The sequence below is a fragment of the Lipotes vexillifer genome, unplaced genomic scaffold (genome assembly GCF_000442215.2).
Source record: "Lipotes vexillifer unplaced genomic scaffold, Lipotes_vexillifer_v1.1 scaffold522, whole genome shotgun sequence".
Taxonomy (NCBI): Eukaryota; Metazoa; Chordata; class Mammalia; order Artiodactyla; family Lipotidae; genus Lipotes; species Lipotes vexillifer.
This window is the reverse complement of record NW_006780291.1, coordinates 217,859-222,364: the sequence shown is the minus strand read 5'-3', so window position 1 is coordinate 222,364 and position 4,506 is coordinate 217,859. Positions and strand designations below refer to the sequence as shown.

The 4,506-nt window shown below is 41.8% G+C and overlaps 1 pseudogene; it reads left to right on the top strand.

The window, feature by feature from the left end:
* The first annotated feature begins 835 nt into the window (after positions 1-835).
* On the top strand, positions 836-1,351 carry LOC103079584 (tetratricopeptide repeat protein 9C pseudogene; annotated as a pseudogene).
* The last annotated feature ends 3,155 nt before the right edge of the window (positions 1,352-4,506 follow it).

Sequence of the window (4,506 nt, the reverse complement as noted above, 5' to 3'; positions counted from 1 at the left end):
ATTGAGTTATTTGTAGTGAGGTGAATGGACCTAGAGTCTGTCATACAGAGTGAAGTAAGTCAGAAAGAGAAAAACAAATACCGTGTGCTAACACATATATATGGAACCTAAGGGAAAAAAAAAAAGGTCATGAAGAACCTAGGGGCAAGATGGGAATAAAGATACAGACCTACTAGAGAATGGACTTGAGTATATGGGGAGGGGGAAGGGTAAGCTGTGACAAAGCGAGAGAGAGGCATGGACATATATACACTACCAAACGTAAAGCAGATAGCTAGTGGGAAGCAGCCACATAGCACAGGGAGATCAGCTCGGTGCTTTGTGACCACCTAGGGGGGTGGGATAGGGAGGGTGGGAGGGAGACACAAGAAGGAAGAGATATGGGAACATATGTATATGTATAACTGATTCACTTTGTTATAAAGCAGAAACTAACACACCATTGTAAAGCAATTATACCCCAATAAAGATGTTAAAACAAAAAACAAAAAACCAAACATTGGTTGAATTTTGTAGTACGGCCTTAGCTTTTTCGTGGAGTCTCTTCACACCGGAGTCACCGCTTTAGGAAATTAATTAACCTCTGGCTTTAGTCCTCCCACGTCCTCTCCCTGATCAATCCCCTGCACGTCTAGAGATTGAAAAATAACTGCAGAGAAGAAAGGAAGGGGCTGTAGTAGAATCAAGGAAACCTCATTCCCTGAGAGGCCTCCTGGAGAAGGAGAATTTCCTGCCTTTTAAGTGGGCTAACAAAATCGGTTATTTCACTCCTATCCCCAGAGCTTCGGTTGCTCTTTCACTTCCCACTTCCTCAAGAGCACTGGGTGACAAAGTTATGGAGAAGCGCCTGCAGGAGGCCCAGCTGTATAAGGAGGAAGGGAGCCAATGTTACTGGGAAGGGAAGTGCCGAGATGCTGTGTGTGGGTACCATCGAGCTCTGCAGCAGCTGCGGGGTCTGGATCCAAGTCTGCCCTCCCCGATACCTAATCTGGGACCTCAGGGCCCAGCCCTCACACCTGAACAGGAAAACGTACTGCACACCACCCAGAGAGACTGCTACAACAACTTAGCTGCCTGTCTTCTTCAGATGGAGCCAGTAAACTATGAACAGGTGAAAGAATACTGTCAGAAGGTCCTGGAACGACAGCCTGGTAATGCCAAGTCCCTGTATCGGGCTGGGGTGGCCTCTTTCCACCTGCAGAACTATGACCAGGCTCGGCACTACCTCATGGCTGCTGTCAATAGGCAGCCAAAAGACGCCAGTGTCAGGCGGTACCTTCAGCTAATGCAGTCAGAAGTCAGCAGCTACCATCAGAAAGAGAGGCAGCTCTACATGGGCATGTCTGCTTAACAAAGAAGAAAGATACCCCTCCACTGGAACTTAGCTGAACCATTAAAGACCCACCAAGGGGAAACCTGAGCCTCAGCAAGAGAAATTAACCCCATACCTCTGACAGAGGTGAACTTCTATTTTGTTTCCAGTTCTGCACAAACTCTTTATTGCTTACGTAGCCTGTGTCTGTTTTTGTTTCTCCATCTATGTATTTATATGGCTTTTAATATGTGGTATTATTAGGGACATTTGCCTTGAGAAATACAACCAGAAAACATTCATCAGTTATGGGTGGAATTAATCATATCTTTGGCACAGATTTTAATGAGATGTTGGTAGATGTAGTCATTTACAAAGGAGAACGCTAGCAGAGGATGAAGTAATAAGGAAGGAAGAAAGGAGTTTCTTCCTTCATTTCCTCAGATGCCCAAAGCCAAAGTTACACAGGCCACAAACTGGCAAATATACATACTGTGAAACTAGACAATTATAAATTGGACCCACAGGGCTCAGAATGAAAGATTTGAAATTAACCATCTTGATGAAAATAATTCCTTTTTCTTAATGTTCCACATACATTCAGATTCTTTGCCCCCCACAAAAGTATCTAGCTCCTCTTGTTTCTCTTGGTAATTTCTAGTCCTTGCTATCGTTCACACTCAGGTCATTAGTATAGTATACTTATTTATTTTTTTTTATTAAACACTTCTGTCTTAAAACCTCTGGAGTCAAGCATTTAAGTATATATTTTGTAATCTTTTAAAAGCCCTCATGCCGAAAAACACTCATAAACATTTTAATTTTTAACAGGTGCATATCTATAGTATGCTCATTTCTCTAAAAACACATAGGAAAGACAGTTTACCAAGGCTTCTAGAAACAATACCATAAAAGAACAGGATAAGAACATAGATCTGTTCTTTACCTGTTACCCGACCCCTTGTATTTTGCAAGAGCTCACTTCCTTAAAGAGGAGGAAACGGTGAGGAAAGGGTCTCTTTCCTTAGTGCCTTTTAAGCACCAGTGAACTTTCTGAAAGCTTTGTTGGGCATGGGTGCAGGCGCAGATCTGGTGCAGTCATGACTCAGTAGGAGGCTTCATCAACTGGGAGCTCCTTTGTCATTCTGCTAATGTCCACAATATATGAGTTGTATGTAGTAGATGAGACCATAATAGCACTGCCTCTACCTTTATGAGTGAAGGTAATAAGCAGGTGTCATTAGCCATCATATAACCACAGACAGATTTCCGACAAAAACCCCTTAGTCTTGCCAAGTGTACACGAGCTCTTCTCCCTTTATCAGTAATGCGTCTCTCTCATGAGCTAGGCTCCTCTTTGAGTCTCCCTGTACCCTTCAATAATACAACCATCAACTTACAGACAAAAAGTTTTTCTACCAAATAATCTTTTAAGTCCAAGGACAGAATTAACAAAAGTTGAACATTTTATTCCTCTTCCAAGCTTCTTAAATTTCGAAGCCTAGCCTGTTGCCAAATTATGTCATGGTTGTGTGTTATGCTTGTTTGGGGTTGGTTTTGCTTTCTGAGTTTCTTTTTTTTCCCCTAAGACTTGAGGTTACAGTAAGCTATGTTCTGCATCAATGAGGAAAAAATAAAACTGATATTTAAAAAAAACCCAAAAACCAAAAAAAAAAAAATTGGTTTATGCTACATTGTGAATGAATCATTAATTCTTGAAAAAAACCTGGTTGATATTTTTAAATTGAGCACCCACGGTATGCTAGGTCCTGGGGATTATGATCGACCAGCCCTCAGAAAATTTACAGATGATTACGGAATATATAAACAGATAGCCAGAAAGAGAACACAAGAAGCTAACCTCATCTGGAGGGTCAGAGGAGGATTCCCTGAAAAAGGGTGGTGAAGGTTCGGGTAGAGCATTCTGGGCAGAGAAAATAGCATTCACAAAGGCCCTGAGATAGGAGCGAGCCTGGTTTTCAAGAATAGAATGATTTCATGTGTGGCTGCAACTGGGAAGAAAATGAAGCAAGAAAAGGTAAGCATATCCTCTAAGGACCTGCTAGTCGGTTGAAATGAAAACCATTCCATTTCATCCCCTGTGTCTGCTATAATGTGTGATGGCCACATGCGGTTTGACCTTCCCCAACTATCAATTGTCCTATAATAAGGAATAACACAAATCTTAACCTGGTTACCCCCAGAGAATCCCTTTCAGGTCATCTGAGGGCAAAAAAACCCAGTGCATTTTGACAAGGGGAAATTCCTCAGGAAAGAAAAGAAGTAAGGAGAGAAATGTTAAATATGCCTCCTTATGTTTCCTCCTTGCCCTCATTCCTGTATGTATCTCGTGCAAAGTGTTCCCCCTTTTCCTTAGATTCTATCTCCCTTCCTCAAGAACAGCTTTTCCCCCTCTTTTTTTCTTTTTTCTTTCTCTTTTTCCCCCTTTGGCCCAAACCATAGTACTGAAAATGTAAAACCTGCTGTTTTGGGTATGTTACCAAAGGAAACAGTTTTACTTAAAATCTTGTTTTTGCCAAAATATTTTCAAAGTAGCTGGAGAGCCGTCAAACCACAGTGGCTCTCAGCTGCGTTTCCTTCTAGCATTTCCCCAGGTTCTCCCAGCACAGCACTCAGTAACTGGATATTATTTGAGGAGGAGGGGGAAAAATGCTGCACGAGACAGTTTGTAGATTTAAGAATTATCCTCTGGGTACTGAAGGCCAGAGATCCAGAGGTGCTCAGATGCCAAACTCCAGGGCTGCGTGACTGTGTGTCATTCCTAGATGTAGCTTTCAGCAAGGAGACATAGAGGAAACATGCTGGCAATGGTCAATATTTAGAACGTCATTCCAAAGTCTTTAGATTGTTTTCTGTCTGAGTCATGTGACTTTGAACAAACGAATTTATTCTCATAGAAATAAAAATTACTAAACACAGCTTGAAATGACATGCATTTTGGCCTTGTAGGTACTGACAGCCTTCCCCCATCCTTTACCATCTCTTCCAATTCTAGCTAGCAGTTGTGGGCTTTACGTACCAGCAGAATAATTTAACAGTAAGCAATCACTCTTTATGCTCCTCTAACAACTTTCTTCCAAGACGTTGAAGGAGGAAAAACTCATTATTTAGGGACTTCTAGAAGCAGAGGCAGTAGTTACTATGTCTACTTAACTCATCCAGAAACTGAAGTT